This window comes from Heterocephalus glaber, unplaced genomic scaffold, assembly GCF_053883595.1.
Source record: "Heterocephalus glaber isolate CG9 unplaced genomic scaffold, H.glaber_assembly_v1.0 deba00001773, whole genome shotgun sequence".
In the NCBI taxonomy this organism is placed as follows: domain Eukaryota; kingdom Metazoa; phylum Chordata; class Mammalia; order Rodentia; family Bathyergidae; genus Heterocephalus; species Heterocephalus glaber.
Window position 1 is genome coordinate 7,677,929 of NW_028258463.1, and position 18,300 is coordinate 7,696,228.

Here is an 18,300-nt window from a genome sequence, read left to right on the forward strand (position 1 = left end):
CGGAGCCTGACCAGAGGGCGCCTGGGAAGGGAAGGTGGGGAGAGGGTTCTCCTGATTATCCTTCCCCATCTGGAGGCTGTAGAATTTCTTGGGCTGAACAGTCTACAGGAAGCTCTGCCCTCTCTGCTAAGAACCTAGAGCCCCAATGGTCCTTCTGGGCGTGTGGTGCCTCCATCTCCTCCTAGCACCCCATTGCCGTCAGCATAACATCTTCGCTTCACTTCCTGCTACTGGTTAGGTCCCTTCTGGAACCTGGGGAGGGGGAGAGGAGCGACCTGAGCACCTTCTTCACAATGTGGACTCGCTCAGCCTTGTGAATTCTAACAGAATGGATTTCTGGCCTCAAGGAAATCCGGGGAAGTCAGGTGCGGTGGCGCACCTGTAATCCTAGCACATGGGAGGCGGAGGCAGGAGTATTGACATGAGTCACACCAGCCTGAGCTACAGAGCAAGACTCTGTCTCCAAAAATAAAGGATGTCAGGGGAGCCTGGGACACTCGAGCCCCACAGCTCCCCGCAGACCTTAATTATCCAAGGTATTGAATAGAGAAGTTAGATTCAGTCCAGGCACCTGGCTGTGAGATACACACGCACCAACATCGACAGCCCCATCTAGGCCTGGTTTGCAAGGCTTCCTGGGATCGCTTACCTTTCAGTAAGTCAGGGCCCACTGGGATGGCAGGAGGCCCCAGTTAGCAGAGACAGAGGAGTAAAACCTTCACCATTCACACCTGCTTCGGCTTCCCCAGCCCTGCAGTTTGGAAGGCTCAGAGTGAACTAAGTCTCTTAAGACAAAGCCAGAATTCTTTTTGTCTTTCTAGCGACATTGTGGTGCCGGCATCCTTGCTCTTAGGACAGGGCCGTCTTCACAGACAGGCAATCTGTGTAGCACAGGCGTGTGCCACCACCAGCTCTGACTGATTTAAAAGAGTGACCCTGATGGAAAAGTTTCCAAGTGCAAACATGATGTTCCTGGAAAAATAAGTCGTTAAAAACAGCCACCCTGGGCCAGGGATTTAGCTCAGTGGTTTCACAACCTGCCGCACAAGCGCAAGGACCCTAGTTTGATCCGCGGTACAAAAAAACCCAAAAAACAAAAAAAACCTAGCCACCCTGGACTGGGCAGATTCTCCTGGTCCCTGGGCTCATAACTATCTAGTGGCTCACAGGACGTGTGGTTCCTCCTGGATCGAATGACTCAAGGTGGGGGTGTCTTGGGCTTGAAGTTCCCTCTAGCTGGGGGTGTAGCTCAGTGGCTGAGCAGGTGCTTAGCTTGAGTGGGGGCCCTTAATTCAATCCCTAGCACCTGAATGAATGAATGGGGAAAGCTCCCCCAGGGGGTTCTGCAAACAGGCTGTGCGCCTCAGGGTGGCTGCAGGGCCCAGCTTTTCTTCCACCCTGCAGGGGTGTGAGTCGGGCAGACTGGACTGGCAGCTGTTGCAAGCTCCTCAGACCCACCCCCCATGATTACGTGAGCCTACTGTAATCATTCACAACCCTTGTCTTTACAGCTGGCTTGTCACTTAGCTTAATTACAGCAGCGGAGGTATTTCAACTCAAGGAATCGACAAAAGCCATAAAATGTGTTTTGCAAATGGTTAGGAAGGCAATGAAAACCTTGAAACTGCAATTGACTGAGCATTGCTCTCAATTATTTTGCTTTCTCCAGCCATGACTCTCAAGTTATTAGCCAGTAGCCTGGGAAAGCCAAACAGGCGCGGTGAGTCTCACTGTGTGCTGCGGGGGGGGGGGGGGGGACACTGCGGAGCACGTGATCCTCCCATCATGCACCTGTGCCCAAACCATGGTTCTGACTTGCTTGGGGTGACCTTCAGTGAAAGCTCTGCTCCCGAGGATGTCCCCAATATCTATTACTGACCCCAGCAATCAGGAGGAGAGGAAAGAAGTCTTTGCAAGATCTAGCATCGGTAACTGGGTTCTCTGGCTCTCTGGCTAATTTCTTTTCCTGGCTGATGTCCTGATTCCTCCTAATCTTTTTTTTTTTTTGGTACCCGGGATCGAACTCGGGTTCTTCCACTTTTGAGGCAGGTGTAGGAACCACTGAGCTAAATCCCTGGCTCCTCCTAATCTTTGAGCAACCATTTTAAAGATGCTATCTATCCATTTGCCACCCTCCTTTTGCAAGTCTGGGAGTCTTGTGACAATGAGGATAATAAAATGGGAGGCCACGGCAGGAGGATTGCATGTTTTGAGCCCAGCCTGGGCAATTTAGGGACTTAGACCCTATTCCCCCCTACCCCCCAACAAAAAGGACTGGGGAGGGCCGGGGATTTAGCTCAGTGGTTCCGCCGCCTGCCTCACAAGGTCCAGAGTTTGATCCCTGGTACCAAAACAAACAAAAAAACCAAAAATGAAATGTAAAAATGGGATGCATCCACCTGAGAAAGGGCAGGTGTGGCACGGACTCAGATTTCTCTTGCCTGGAGCAACAGCAGCCTGGCTTGATAATCAGGAGCAGAATGCCAGCTGCTTCTGCAGCCATGCCAGGCGGGAGAGCAAACACCAAAATCCTGTTGGCAAAGCCCATGAGACCATCACAACGTGGCCAACTCAAACAGAAGCTGAGACAGGCCTGGCTGCAAAGCACCGAATGCTCCCTTCCCCTGAGATGGGGTGGAGGTGAGGGCAGCCTGCTGAGCCCTGTGTCAGCACATGGCTGTCAGACCATCCGGGCCCAGACCCTCAGCCTCCCTGCTGTGGGCTCCATTTAATTTGGCCCAGGCCATAGAAAGGCTGATCATGACAAAGCGTTTCCACAGGTGGTAGTACTTTGCTTCTTCTTCCCAGCAGCCCTGTGAGCTCAATCGTGTCCCATCTCACAGAGGGGAAAACGGAGGCTCTGGGACATCAAGGACACAGAGCCAGGCCTCAAGGACACAGAGCCAGGCCTTGGTCTTGGGCCTGTGACTCAGCGACCGTTGCATTTCTTGAACCCTCCACACTTCAACCCTGAGCTCTCTCATGTCAATCCCTGCAGTCCCTGGACGGCAGAGCTCCCATAGTCTAACAGCAACTTGCGGCCTTTTCTTCCCCATTCCATAGCCAAAACTCAGAAACAAGGTGGGGGCAGTTATTGTTGGTTTTTAACCAGGAAACAGCGAATTGACCTCCCCAATTATATCCACCACACCCACCAACACAAAGAAAGTCCCAGGAAAAATATAAACATTTTCAATTATTTGGATATTTCAACTGTGTTTTCCCTCATTTAAACATGAAACATTTGTCAAGAGCTCCAGTTCGCCAGTCTGGGTGTGGTTGTGTTTGGATGTGACCTGAATAGGTCCCTTATGACCTGCTATCCCTCAGGTCCAATGTACATAGGAAAATTTATACTCCTCCCCATCTGGGTGGGAAATTTATACTTCACAGTGAGATGTACAGTAGCTATATTCGTATCTAATGAAAAGACTGGGCTCCTAGGAGAGAATTAAGAAGCTATTGGGTCTGCACTGCTCAAGATTTCCTGATTATCTGAAATTCAGTTTCAAGCCAGGGAAGCCCAGGAGGCAGAAAGAGGATTCGAACTGATTAATAGTTTTTTTTCCCCTGAGCATTTTCATTTTCATTTGTGTCTAGGAACCTTAAGGAAAATATTATGGATCACCAGGGCTGGAGTGCTGGGGGAAGTGTAGGTAGGGGCCTGCTGGACGTGCACCCTCCCATTCCCCTAGCTCCGAAGAGGGGCTTTGGGTGGCAGGGGTCCCAAGGGTGGGCAAGGCCTGTGTGGGCTGGTGTGCAGGTCCACTGTGCAAATCCCAGGGGATTTGGTTGGAATCTGAAAACAGGCCGAAGCAAGAGGGCTGGGACTGCTGTTCCAAGCGACCTGAAGGTGACTGCTGAGCCAGGGCGCAGAGCCCCGAGCTCCTTGTTGGAGAAAGCTCCTGAGTGAGCGGTGACATCCTAAGTGCTCCGGTGACACGGAGCCTCCCAGGCATGGTCCCCGCACCCACCCAATGGTGTGCTGCGGCCAAGGCGTGCTGTCCAGCTCTGCGGCCAAGGTGGTCCCTGGGGAGGCCAGGCTTTCACCCCAGCAGGGTCACAGGGAGACTTGCCCCAAACCGGAAGCAGTGGAACATTGGTCCCCGTAGAAATGCCCAGGGCATGGTGACACACAGCTGGGCTCTTTTCCTGCATACACAGAATTGGTGGCTAATGTGGGCTCTAGCGTACCCAGGAGGGGAACAAAGCTGCACATTCTGGTGTGGTCACCTCCATCTGTCACTGCCCCATTGGTGGCTATTCCAACTTTTCAGAGCAGGAAACGGAGGCTCAGTGACATCCAGGTCCTAGCTAGGCCAGAGGACAGCCCCATGAAGGTCTCCAATGTCCCAAACCCAGAAAACTTGCCAGTCTGTCCTTCCTTCCTTCCTTCCTCTCCCCAGGGGTCCGTAGAGAAGAGTGGACTTGGGTGTGGCCTTTCCTTGATTCACTTCTCAGACTCCATGGTCACTTGGCCAGGATGGGCAGAGGGCACAGTGGCCATGAGTTTCTCTGAGTCACATGCAGTTTGTCCCTGGCAGGATTGCTCCTGGCCTTAACTCTTCTCACATCTTGTCTCCTTGGGAGAAAGTCCTCCGGGTGATTCTTGAATAAACAGGAGTGGGGAGCCTGGCCCTGCCTGGCTCCAACCCTCTGGCAGCATTTCCAGGTTGGGTTTCTGAGGTCCCTGTGAACCGTCTTCATCTAGACAGAAACCATGAACACCCCATGGATGCGGAGTGGGGTGTGGATTTTGGGACGTCCCCTCCTCTCCTCCCTCCCTCTCCTTGCCATCCCCTCGACTTTCCCGTCCCACCAGTTTCCAAAGCGAAGAGGATGTTTACCCTGGGCAGCGAGCAGAGCAGGCCGGGATGGTCTGAGGTCAGAGAAGCCTGATTCACCCAGGGAGACACTGGAGCTGGCCCCTACCCAGGCCAGGAGTCCAGTGGAGGGTAGGGATCAGACCCAGGCTCGGAAACCCCACCCTGCTGAGCCAAGAATCACCCCCGGCACCCGGGGGTGCCTCCCTCCTGGGACCTGGCCCTTCCCCCTTAACGGCTCTCCAGGCCTGGGTGCCTCAAACCGTGGGGAGGATTCAGGGGTCACTGGCTGCTCCTCACCCTCCCGTCACTGCCAGGATTGAGGTTCAGGGCTGAGGGAGGGTGGCTCCCCTAACTGGCTGCACCCGGCACTCTCTGTCCCCAGAGAAGAGGTTTCCCCTCCCCCAAACCCCGAGGGACCCCTTCCCTCTGGGGGATGGAAGCCAGAACCTGAGAAAACCAAGAATTCGCTGCACCCTGCCAGCCGGGGTTGGGGGATCCAGGGGCTTGGAAGTGAATCCCAGGACCGAGCTGTTCAGCTTCCCTCTCTTCCAGCCCCCGTTCTCCAAGACGGACCTCCACCTTCACAGCCAAAGGGTTAATGATTCACCCCCTCCAGCCCCCTTTTCTGCCCCTGGGGGCTCGGAAGAGGCTCCTCCCCAGCCTAGGGCTACCTTGCCACTGCGGCCAGGTAGGGTGGGTGGGAGCCGCCAGCCTCCTCACCTGCGCCGCCCCAGCCCCAGGTGTCTGCCTCAGCAAGTCCCGGTCGCTCGGCCCTCGCCTGACCCCGACGCGCTGATAAACCCCCAGACGGCCAAACATCGTTAACTTCTTTGCCTTCCTAACCTTCGCTGCCTGTCCTTTCCCTGACCCTGGGCTGGGGGCGTCGCCTGGGGTGTATCTGTGCTTTCCTAGGCAGCCGGACTGCAGCGCACCGCGATTCTGCCTTTTCCGCCCCTGCCCCATCCCCCACGCCTCCCCCCTTCAAAGACAGCGATACCCAGTGGGGCCAAAAACGTGTCCCTTGGCCCTCGGCTCCTCCGCAGCTCGTTCTGCCAGGCCACTGGCTCGGGAGAGCTGCAGGAGACGGTAAAGATGAAGGGAGAAAAGGGATGTCAGAAAATAGCGCAGCGACGGTTTCGGAAACTCTGGCTTAGGAGCCCTCTCAGCTCAACGCCCCCTATGTAGGGGGCGCTGACCCCGAAGAGCGGAGGATGCGCTCCATTTTCCAAGGTCCCTTGGCTCCGGGCCACCACCAAATGGGGATCCGACTGTGGTTGCAGGGAAACATCCGGGTGATCAGGGTCCGCCCAGCCCACCCCTCGGCCTAGAGTGTAGAAGAAGCCGGTGTCTGTCCAGGGAGCTGTCTGGAAACCTGCTCCTTCTCACCCTCAGACACCCCCGCTGCCACCCCCCCGTCCCGCCCCCCATTGCCACCCTCAGGTAGACGCTGCCCGGCGCCCTCCCTATTCTTAACACCCTTCCTGGAACAAAGAGAAAACTCTGGGAAGAGGCCCAGGAAGGCAGAGCCGAAGAGGCAGCGTGGGGTGGGGGATCCCTGGGGTGGGGGTGGGAGTTTGGCCTCCCTGGTAGAGTGGCTCCCTTTCCAGACAGTAGCAGACGCCTTTAGCCCAAGAGTGCCCTTTATATTAACTCAAGCTATTGTTTGGATAGATTGGAACATTTTCTCACTTGTAATAGGGACCAAAAACTAAATACTGTTTGGCAAGAAATTAGCTCCTCAGGCCACTCCTGGGAGAGGGCAATAATGATAATAATAAATCATTGGAATAATCTTATTATTTATTTATTTATTTATTTATTTTTTGGTACCGGGGATCAAACTCAGGACCCTGTGCTTGTGAGGCAGGAGCCCGAACCACTGAGCTAAATCCCCGGCCCATTGGAATACTTTTTTTTTCTTGGTACCGGGGATCGAATTTAGGATCTTGAGCTTGTGAGCCAGGCGTCGGCACCACTGAGCTAAATCCATTGGAATAATTTTTGATTTACCAGATCCATACCTCACTTTTAACAAGGCTAAGGGGGAAATTTTAACAAAATCTGGGGAACTGTGTAAAAGGATTTCAAACCAAAAACACTGAGAGAGGCCTCTGACCCAAATCAGAAGATTCCACACTCTGGAAGCTGTGGGTGAGTTTCGGACGGGCGTGCGCTCTCTGCTCAGTAAACATTAGCGGTTTCCTCTCCTTGCCTGGGTAGCCCTGGCTGCCAACCACAGCTCCACAAGGCTGGAATTCTCTCCTGAACTTTTCTCTTCAATTTTTTTCCCCTCCACTTTCTTGTGTGTGGCCCAGGTAGGATAAAAGACACAAAGCATTTTGTCTCCAGAGAATTCCTGGAAGTGGTGGGAATGAAGCCCCTGCCCTGGAGGGCCGGCTCCATCACCCTAAGGAAAAACCCGGTTGGAGAGGGCTGCCGTCTGCCGCCAAGCCTGGGAAATGTAATGCCTCTCCTGAAGTTTTGGAGCGATCGGCTGACCCATCCCGAGCCTCATGGGCCATGCCAACCCTCAGATCCCTCGACATCCTCCTTCACCACAGCTCCAGCCCCCCGACACCCCTTGGCCTCCACCCAGTCCTTACTGCCCCACACTCCTCAGTACCTTGTTCTTGGGGAACATAAACAAGCTCCCCGTCACTGGGTCCCCACCCTGAGGGGCCGTGTCTGAGACCCTCGCCTCATTTATTTCCTTCCAGTGGTTTTTCCTGGGGCTCCTAGTGAGGGATTAGGGACCTGTGGAGGGAGTTAGACCTCTGGCAGCTTAGAGCCCAGAGCCCGGAGGGGGGTGGGTGAGGTCTGCAGCACCCACACTTCTTAAATCCCTCACAGCCCAACACAGAAGAGAATTAGAGAAGAGAAGAATTGTTCAGAAAAACAAGCCTTAGTTTTTCAAAGGAGCCAGACTTCCACAGGAAAAAAAATCCAAGTGGCTGTAGGAGTTGGGAAACTCCAATAGGGGATAGATGGAGGGATTTTACCTCACTCACAAATACAACCTTTATTGGCCCAACTATAATCTCACATTTCAGCAAAATATAAAAGCAATTTAGTGGTAAATTGGATCAATGAAAAAGAATAGAAAATACGAGGACGTGAACAGACAGTTCCCTAAAAAAGGACAAAGTGCTTTTAACATTATGAAAACACTGTGGGCTCAACCTCAACGAAAAATAAAAACGCACAAGTCCTTTGATACTGCTCATCTCTAAGACGTAAGTGCACATACACCGAACGTGCACTAGTGGAAAAATGAGGAAAAGAAAACTGGAAACATTCTAAGGATCTCTCCATCTCAACCACTCCATCCTAATTCAATACATTAAGGTACATACCTACGGTAACATGGAGCCATTAAAAAGAGGGCATTAAGTTTTAAACACATTTTAAAATAAAAGTCGAGATGTAAAGCTTTGTATATTGAATTGTATACTCCTGTTTACCATTTGTGCTAAAAGACTATCTTTCTACACACTTCCGTGAAGACGCATTGGGAACTGTAATTCTTCCTGGGAGGAAAATTAAGGTAAGAGATGACAGCAAGATCTATTTTCCTTTTTAATGTATGTCCCCTGTAACTTTTGAATTCTTTTCTTTAGCATATATCACATAAAAGATAGATTAAAATAGGGATATTACCGAGTTCGATCCCCGGTCCAAGAAAAAAAAATAGGGGTGTTATTATTTTAGTAGTGTTTAATATATAGGTAATGAGTTTTTTATGGACAACTGGAAATATCTAAAATAAAATACAACATTTCTGCCCATTAAGGTCCGATCTACTCGATTTTTATAACAATGAAAATGTAGAGTTTTTCCCAGGGAATGAGAATAGCAAAAATCAGGTCGTTGGCTTGATACTTCATTTAAAAAATGAAAACGAAAATAAATTTGAAAACAAATCTTTTTTTCTGAGATGAGTTTGAAGAGTTTAATTCAGTGAGAATAATGCTTACACTGGTAGTCTGGGGGGAGAGATTCATCGGGGAGGGAAGGAGAGACAGGAGTTTCTCTTTTCGCTCTCAGCCCAGGTCTGTACGTTTGCAATGTGAATCACAAAGTCATTTGCATCATTCACCAAAAATTTCGCGTATTTGTGCTTGCTGGACGTCCCTAGTTCTCTGGGTCATTTTGGGAGGTAGATCTTCAGAGCTTTGAGGCTTGGGACTCCGGGAAACTGGTCAAGGAGACTCTAGTAGGAACAGGGGACTGCTTGGCCATAGGAGTCACCAGAGGAAGCTGGGGGTGGACGCCTAGGTAGAATGGAGTCGCCCGGGAAGGGAGCATCAGCAGAGCTGGAGCTAGGCACACCCGTGGTGGGAAGAAAAACTCCTTGTGTCCCTCTGGCACCCTCTCCCTGCCCAGGCGAGAAGTGATGGCCCGGACCAAGCAAGAGGAGAGGAGGGAGGAGACAGGAAGCCCCTCGCTCGCTGCACACCCACCCTGCTTCTGTGCCATGCTGGGCCCATTTGCTGGCGTAGCCTGCATGCATGATTTAAAAGAAAGCCGGTCCTTAGTGGTGGCTGGGCTGTCCGAGGACTCGGTGAGGAAACCAGCAGCTGGCTGTGGATTCTCAGGCTCTGTGCCTGAGCAAGGAGCCGGGGAAAAACAGGGCTGAGAGTGCACACCCCGCTGGGGACGACTGGGGACAAGCCTGGGGACAGCCTGGGGGAGGCGATTCTCAGCACTTGCTCTCAAGGTCCCTGGTGGTAGGGACTGCTTTACCCCAGGCAGGAAAAATATGGATCTGGGGTCTAATCCCTTCCCCACATCTTCAGCCAATCCTCCCCTTTCCGGTCTAAACCTTGGCTTCAGGGATGTTATGAGTTCCCTTTGCTAAAATACAGGATAATTGAGGCTTAGAAAGATGAAAGAGATATGCTGGGATTGGTTAAAAAAGGGATCTTAGGGGTGGCTTTGCAGACTCTGGAGGCTCAGTCCTGGAGGAGAAGCAAAGAGATCACGATGGGCCATGGTGGGGCGGGCAACAGGCCGGGAAGGGGCTCACCGGTACGTGGGGGACTCCCACCCTCGAGGACCCAGAAGGAGCAGCCCCTCCAGAGTGAAAATGATCCCAAAGGGCTCGGGAAGTGGAGTAGACAAATTCACCCCCAAAGGAAAAGCTCCCTCTTCTCTCTTCGCTGATAGGGGCTCTCTGACTCCCTCCTTCCTTCTGGCAGCTTCTGCTCCCCTTGTCGGTCCCCTCCAAAGAAACTACTAAGAGGGGGAAGATCAGAGTCAGCCGGCCAAGTCCTGGGAACCCCTTTTCCATGGAGGGGGCTAAGTGGGGGGACTGGAATCTGGGGATTTGTTCAAATGCCTCGGTTTTCTTTGTTAGGAGTGTGGCTGTAGCTCTGTCACATCAAGCAAGAGAAGACCAAGAATAAGATTAAAAATATATTTAAAAATTGTTTTTAGGACTTTAAAAATGTTCATGAAGAGTTGAGGATATAGCTCCTTAGTATGTCTAATGCTCTGAATATATCCCCATCACCACATTAAAAAAAGAAAAAGAAAGACTGCAAGAAGAGAGAGAGAGAGAGAAAGAAAGAAAGAGAAAGAAAGAAAGAAGGAAGGAAGGAAGGAAAAGAAAAGAAAAGAAAGAAAGCGTGGGTCTTTGGCCCTACTTCTGGGCTTAACCTGAAGGAGGTAAGATCAGAATTGATAACCTTCAGGGTTACCCCGGGTTTGCTTGTTTATACACAACAAACCAAAGCACTTTCCCTGCAGCCTCGAAGCGGTAGAGGAGAGAGCAGGAGGGGCCCGGCTAACAGGTCTGGGACGGGGGGCTGCAGAGAAGAGGTGGTGGGTGGGGGTCTATCTAACCCCGGGGGTGAGGGAGCGACCCTAACCCGCTCCGAAGGGGGCGAACCACTCAGGCAAAGTGAAAAGTCAGGCCAATCGCTGTTCTTCCACGGTAGAAGAGCCAAACAGCTCTGGCTGACTGCTCTGGAAATTGGCCGGGCTGGAGGTTATTTGGGCATCTCGGCAGACCGACGTAGCGGTGCCACGCTGGGCGATCTGTCTGCCTCGAAGTGAGTTCCTGGGCGGCCTCGACTTCCCCTCTGCCCTGAGATTCCCTGATCTCTTTAACTGCGATTTCGGCTTTCTGTCCCTCTCTCTGCCACGGACAAGACCCGCTTCTGCAAGGGTTTCTCTGGGTCCGGTACCGGTACCCCGGGTCTGGGGAAAGAATTCCATCACCGGTTTAAGTGGCTCATTCGAAGGCTGGGCCAGGTCGTCTGCATATGAGGATGGGCAGACGCCCCATAGCCGCCTGGCCCTCTGTCCGTCCTTCCTTGGGCTGGAGGATGCTGTCTGCGGTGTCTTTTGGAGCAGAAAAATTAGTCTGTGTGGGCAAAGAGACCCCACAACCCACCGCGTGCATTTATTAAATTCCCACACACTTTGAAACTTCATCGAATTTATTTCTTCCTGAAGCTGGAAACTCAAGTGGGCTGGGGAGAGAAAGAGGATTTTATTTTCAGTTTGGCATCTTCTCAGCCTGGCCATGAGTAGGGGGAAAAAAGTTTTCAGACTGCAACTCCAGCCAGACACTGATTTTAGCACCACTTTGAAGGCGCTGGGGAACTTTGGGCACCAGCTGTGCAGAGTTCTGGGCTCTGGAGGAACCGATAGGTGTTTGGGATGCAGCCTCTTTTTTATATTAAATATCTAACCTGGCTTCCAAGTCAAGGAAGGACATCAAAGGAGGGACAAGGGAAAAGAAAACCAGGAAGAGAAAAGCTGAAGGAGGCCTTGCTGAGCTCAGAACTCGCTCAAGGTGCGGGGCTAGAGGAGACGTCTTTGGTTCAAGTCTTTGCTTCAATTCAATTAGACTTCCACTTCCTTCCTGGAGACCCTCTTCTCCGGGGGTCAGGCCCAGGGCACAATCCCACTCCTTTGGTTAAATTCTGGGTGGGGGCTGGACCTCTCGCTTCTGCCCTCCCACCCAACAGCTCCCCCAGCAGGGTCACCACATGGAACCTCCCAGAGTGGCCCGAAGCCCGGTGTCACCGGGTCCTGTTGAAATGGACAGCATCAGCCCCTCCAAGTGGACCGTCCCCAAAGGTTTCCCAGTGGAGTGGACTCGCCCATGCCGTGGCCCTTCGTGGGCTGCTATGCTGAGGGTCAACAGGGCCCCTCACCCACTCAGGCTGCACTGGGGCCACTTGGGGCCCTGGAGTTAGGGGGCTTGGAAGTTAGGCAGAAAGATAATAAATCCCAGACAAAGGAACTGCATGGTGCACTGTAGAGCCCTCCTAACCATGCAAGGCAAACGTGGATCCAAAATTCAGATCAGCTGAAGCAAACCTCAGTATAAATTTGTATTCTGAATGAGATGGCTTCATGTGTCCTTTGTACATATTGCAAAACAAGTGACTCAAATATATAAATGTATCTATATATAATGTATGTGTATATATGTATGCATATACATAAAGTATAGAAAATCTGATTTCTTGGAGGGGGGAGACAGGGTCTTGCTATGTAATTCAAACTAGCTTTGAACTCAATATGTAGCCCAGGCTGGCCTCGAACTCACAGGGATCCTCCTGCCTCCGCCTCCCAAGTGCTGGGATTATAGGTGTGCACCTCCACACTTAGATATACAATCTGATTTTGTATATATTATATAACAAAACTATATTTTCTAAGAAAGGAATTTTATGATATCGAGAGTTGAGATAAAAAGACTCAGTCTTTTAGTACCCTGGGCTTCTGAGTAAGCTTTTTTCAGGATAAAACCGCACGTACATGTCACCCCCAGACCCTCAGAGCATAAATTCGAGTTTTGTGGCGGCCTCCAGAGAGGACAACAAACAGCCGCTCCTCAGATTGGACGATGTGAGATGCAGTTTACGAGGATAAATTGCATTTCACACATGAGTCACCTTGAATAACCCAATAATTAATTAAAACCTTGTCCTGCAGGAGAGGATTTATTGCATGCGCTGGCTTTTATGAGCTAGGTGTAGTTTGGAGATGAAGTATGTGAGGGCTTCTTGGAGATGCTCCCGCTGCTTCTCCCCGGGTCCTAGGGCGCAAGGCTGGAGGGCTGAGCGTGGGGAGATCAGTCAAAGCTGCTTCCACAACCAGCCAGCCAGAGCTGCTTGGAGTTGCTCTTGGAGAGAAGGAGTTGGGGTTTTTGGAGAGGTTGGGGCTCCCAAAGAAAGAAGGCGGGGCAGGGCTGTGGGGAGTGGGGGAGGAAGGGTGGGGCTGAACAGACTCCCCCCAAAGCTCACGATGGGGGGGGGTTCCTCCAGAAGGGCCTCAGGCCAGGGTATCCCCCGCTCTTCCCAGCCTGGAGGTCCTGACTTCAACTTCGCAGGCTTGGTCTTCAAAGCCTGGGGTCCCCCTAGGCTTCTCCAGCAACAGGAGGTAATGAATAAGTGGCCTGTCCGCTGGCTCTTCTTACTCCGGCAGAAGAAATCCTCACCTGTCCCTGGGGACTGGCGGCTATGAGAGAGTCTCTTGGTTACAGAGGCCTGGTGCTCTCTGCAGTCTTCCCTGTCTCCACACAGCCAACCCAATGGCCCTTCAAGGAAGGAGGGATGGAGAGGATCCCTGGCATCCTGCAGATGAGAAGACGGTCAGAGGCAAGGGAACCACAGCTGGCCCCGTAGTGGCAGAGTTGGATGGTGTTATCACAACCCCAGGACCCAGGGCTGCCTGGGAGCTGACAGCAGTGGGAACAAAAGGGAGCCAAGAAGGGAGCCAAGAGGCCTAGTGGGGTGGGCAGACGCTGCATGTTTCGGGGGTCCGCTTTCTCTGGGAGGGAGAGGAGGAAACTGGAAACTCCTAGGCTGCCAGTCAGAGAACTAGCAGGGTGGAAACTGTAAGAACAAATCATTTGGGGATGGGGGGATGTAGCCCAGTTGGTAGAATGCTTGGTTGGGTTTGATCCCTAGCACTGCAAAAACACACACAAACAAAACCAAACAAAGCCAAAGTTGTAGCTGCACCAGTAAGGTCAGCTATTCTGGAGGCTGAGGCAGGAGGGCTGCAAGTTCAACGCCAGCATGAGCAACTTATATATAGGCCCTGTCTCAAAATACATAAATAGTCCAGCGTGGCAGTACAGCCCTGTGAGCCTAGCACTCGGGAGGCTGAGGCAGGAGGATTGCTGAGAGTTTGAGGCCAGCCTGGGCTACATAGTGAGTTCAAGGCCAGCCTGCACTACATAGTAAGACCCCCGTCTCAAGAAATCAAAAGAAAAAAGGGGGTGGGACTCGGAATGTAGGTCAGTGGTACAGGATCCCTGGGTTTGATCCCCAGTACTACAAAAATAAACAAATGAGTAAATAAATAAATCACTTTTCCAACGTAGATCAGTGATCTTTTTTGAGGGTGACCAAATGACCTTGGAGAATTGAGCTGACCCAGGTTGGCTGGTTTGTCTGTTTATTTGAGATGGGGTCTCACTATGTAGCCCAAGGTGGCTTGGAGCTTAACAGTGATCCTCCTGCCTCAGCCTTCTGAATGCTGGGATGACAGCCATGTGCCACCATGCCCGGCTTGACCCAGGTTTTAAACTAAATAAGTGTTATTAATGGAAGATGAAGCTGTTATAGGTTATAAGAAAATTAAAGATCTATCAAATGCAATGTGTGGGCTTTGTTTAGATTCTGATTTGAAAAACACTGATTGTACCACCCACCACGCAGTACTATTTATTTATTTTGAGACAGGGTCTGGATAAGACATTTTTTGAGACAACAGAGGAAATTCTAACCTGGATATTATTCAGGGAGTATTGTTCATTTTGTTTGGTGTGATAATCAGATGGAGACCTCCTAAAAACAAAGAAAGAGAGGGAGAGAAGAAAGAATTTGTCAAAAATTCAGACTGATATATTTTGGGTGAAACAATGGGATTTGCTTTTAAATACTGCAGAAAATTTCAAGGAGTCTGCTATGCGTTGGTTCCTACTGAAGCTGGAGGCTGGGTGCGAGCGATCACCTTACTCTTTTAAGTACTTTTTTTTTTTGGACCGGGATGAACTCGGGTCCTTGAGCTTGTGCAGCAGGCGGTGAAACCACTGAGCTAAATCCCTGGCCCCTCTTTTAAGCACTTTTTTAAATGCGTGAAATTTGCCATTAATAAGGCCAGGGATTTAGCTCAGTGGTTCGCCACCTGCCTCGCAAGCAGAAAGACCAGAGTTCGATCTCAGGTACCAAAAAATATATATATATAATTGAAATTTGCCATTAATAAAGCCATGGGACCATGTCCCAGAAAATCACAGGTGTCTCCCCTCAATTCCAAGGGGCAAGCCACCCTCAAAATCAGAATCCTCAGCCACTTTTCACCAAACATCTGTTTTTCTCCACAGGGAGGACACAGTTGGAAGGTGGCTTTGTTTTCGTTTTGCTTTTTTAAGACAGGGTCTCTCTATGTAGCCCAGGCTGGCCTTGAACTCCTGGCAATTCTCCTGTCTCAGCTTCCTGAGTGCTGGAAGATGTCTTGGTACCAAGTTTTCTTGTCACCAGGCTTTTCTTCTCTGTGGCACTGCAAGTGCAGCAATGGGGCCAGTAGAGGAGTCTGGGTCTCCCAGGGGTCACTCGAAGTGAAAATCTCCCTGGAGTTCTGGCTCACAGGGACTCGGCCTCCCAACGGTCGGGAGCCCCAAAGTTACTGTATGTTATTTTGGAGTCAAGGTTTTGATTTTTTTTTTTTTGCTCTAAACAACTTTCCCAGATATCTGGAGTCTATTTTATTATCAGTTTGAGATACTAGTTTGAGATTTCTTTCCATTATAAAAACTGTCAAGCGCTTTGTGTTTGAGCAGGGAAGAAGCTGGATACAGCTGCGCCTGTAATCCCAGATACTACTGAGGAGGCCGAGGCAGGAGGAACAAAAGAGAAAGAAAAAGGAACTCGGACAAGAGAAATGCAGTCGCCAGTTGGGATGGGGAGCCAGAAATACTTGGGTTAGAGCTCAGGCTTTATCCTGTATTTGCCTCTAGAAATGCGAGCCATCCACCTCCCGGTCTGGTCTTAGTTTTCTCATCTACAAAACGGGAGCAACCCTGGCCCCCTCCTTCACTCTACCCACTTCTAAGCTGCGCGGATTCGGATTCAATGAAAGCTACTTACAGCTTTTCAGGGTGCCCCCACGTGGGCACCGGACGGCGTCCAGGATTCTGAAGGATCTTCGCGAGGAGCCCGAAAGGCGAAGGGGCGGGCTGTGGGGGTGCAGGCTGAGGTGCAGGCGTCGGCTCCGAGGGACAGACTGAGGACGCAGCAAGCGGGTTTGCTGCAGTGACTTCCGCTCAGGGCAGGGACCCCGGGCCCAGATGCCCCTAAGGCCCGGAGGGGAGGCGCCGGGAGAGGCTCCCTTGTTCCCAGCGGTCAGAGGCTTAGCCCGCAGCCCGCCGTGAGCCACAGTTGAACCCTGCGGGGTGCAGCGACCAGGACCCCGCGGAGGACTCTGCCGGCCCAGGGGTTTCCAGTACGGAACGACGACAGAAAGGATAGAAAGTCTCTTCTCAAAAGGGGCCGCACTCCCCTCGCTTCCTGTGGATTCTTCTACCTGCAAGCGGGCTGCCTGACACGCGTGGATCTGGAACCATGGGGTGGCCTCAGGCCCCTCTGTGACTTCCCGGGCCTGCACCCCTGAGGCAGGGAATTCCCAGGCTGGAAACCCAAGCGGATAGGGGACAAAGCAGGCCGAACCTGCCGGGAGGCTGGGGTGGGGGCCCCAGTCCCCAGCTGCGCCCCTTGCCCTATACACACAGGCGGCTGGAGTCCGGGGCTCCGCCTGTGCCAGGGCTTACGAGGGCCGGGATGGAGAGATGGGGTTCTGCTTCCCATGGTTCTCCCCCAGACCCCCAGCGCCAGGTTTCTGGGGACCTTCTCAGCCTGGGAGCTGGGACCCTTGTGACCAACATGGTGGACAGGGAGCTGGACCAGAAGAAACCCCTGCCGAACTCCTGAGCGGCTACACTCACCTCCGGTGTGGGTGTGGCCTGACTTTTTGGGCTTCCCTGGGGCGGACACGGAGAAGGCAGCCAGGACCACTTGGGAGCCCAGGGGAGCTGCCTGTCCCTGGTGTTCTTCATCCCTCTCCCGCTGGAGCTGCCGGAAGCACAGGCCCGGCCAGTGGCCTGAGGTCAGTGTTCTCTGGCCTGGACAAGGCGGCTTCCCCTTCTCCGGCGTCTCATGCCCAGTCGTACAAGCACAGAGTTGGAGAGACCTGAAGAATCGCAGTGGATTCTCCCAACCCCAAACGCTGACTACTCTGGGTAACCTAGGAATCTGAAGTTTCCTCTTTTGCATGAGTAAAAGGGGGAAGAGGGCCTGCACATATTCCCTAATCAGACACTGCCCTAATTAATGATTTCCTAGAAGAAAGCTTTTCTGCCTTCCTGAGCATCTAGGTCCTCAGTTCTACCCAGTCACCCCAAGATTGGAGCCTTCTACTTCGGAGCTCCGGACCTCAAAGGTCTTCAGGTTTCCCAGGGAAGATTTCTGGTGTCAGAAGCCCACGATGGCAACCATCCCTTCTGCTCAGGGACAAAACCAAGATCAAAGGATCAAGGGGAAAACATTTTGTGTGTGAGTTATTTTACAATCTAAAGTCAGAACATTTCATTTGGGAGAACTCCTAAATCTATCGCTAGAAGGTAGAGGAGAAGTAGAACAAGTTTAAACCCAAAGGACAGAACCAAGGCACATCCGGAGCTGGGTTTGAACCCAAATGATGAAGGGGCCCCTGTATCAGGCCTGGGCCAGTGGGGTCAGTGTAGACTGGCTACAACCGGCCAGGCTTGGCCAGGCTCCAGGGGGCCTGTGGGGGGGTCAGTGCTGGGCCAGGATCTTGAGGATGGGGAGACAGACGCTCCCCAGCTCAGAGTCCATAGGGCCGTGACCAGGAAGCACCCACTCACCTCACACTGTTGCTGAGATGCAGAGAGGGGCGGGGGGCATTTTGTGTACAGGCTCTGGGAGCCAGGAGGATATTTTTAAACCTTTATTGAGTCCCAAGGGGTTGGTCCTTTGTGGGACTCAGGAGCACCAAGAACAGGACACAGGACCGGGTTGGGTAGGGATGGACTGGATTTTTCTTTCTTCCTCTGTGTGTGCACATGTGTGTGTGTGCGTGTGTGTGGTGCCTGCCTTATTCCTGTCCCGACTTTGTTTCCTGGAATGAATAACTTAGTGGGAAGAGGAGCAACAAGATTTTGCTAAGGGTTGGGGACAGAGAAGAGGGAGGTGGACCCGATAATCAAGTTCGGTATATTTGAAGAGGTCACAAGACTCCCAGCAGGGAAAATGTGGAAGATGGGAGGCTGAGGCAGGAGGACCTCAAGTGGGAATCCAGCTTGGGCACTGAGAGCCTCAGTGAGACCCTGTCTCAAAATCAAAATAACAAAAAGGGGGGTAGGGATGTGATTCAGTATGAGGGCCCTGGTTCAATCCCCAGTAGTGAAAACAAAACAACCGCATACAAA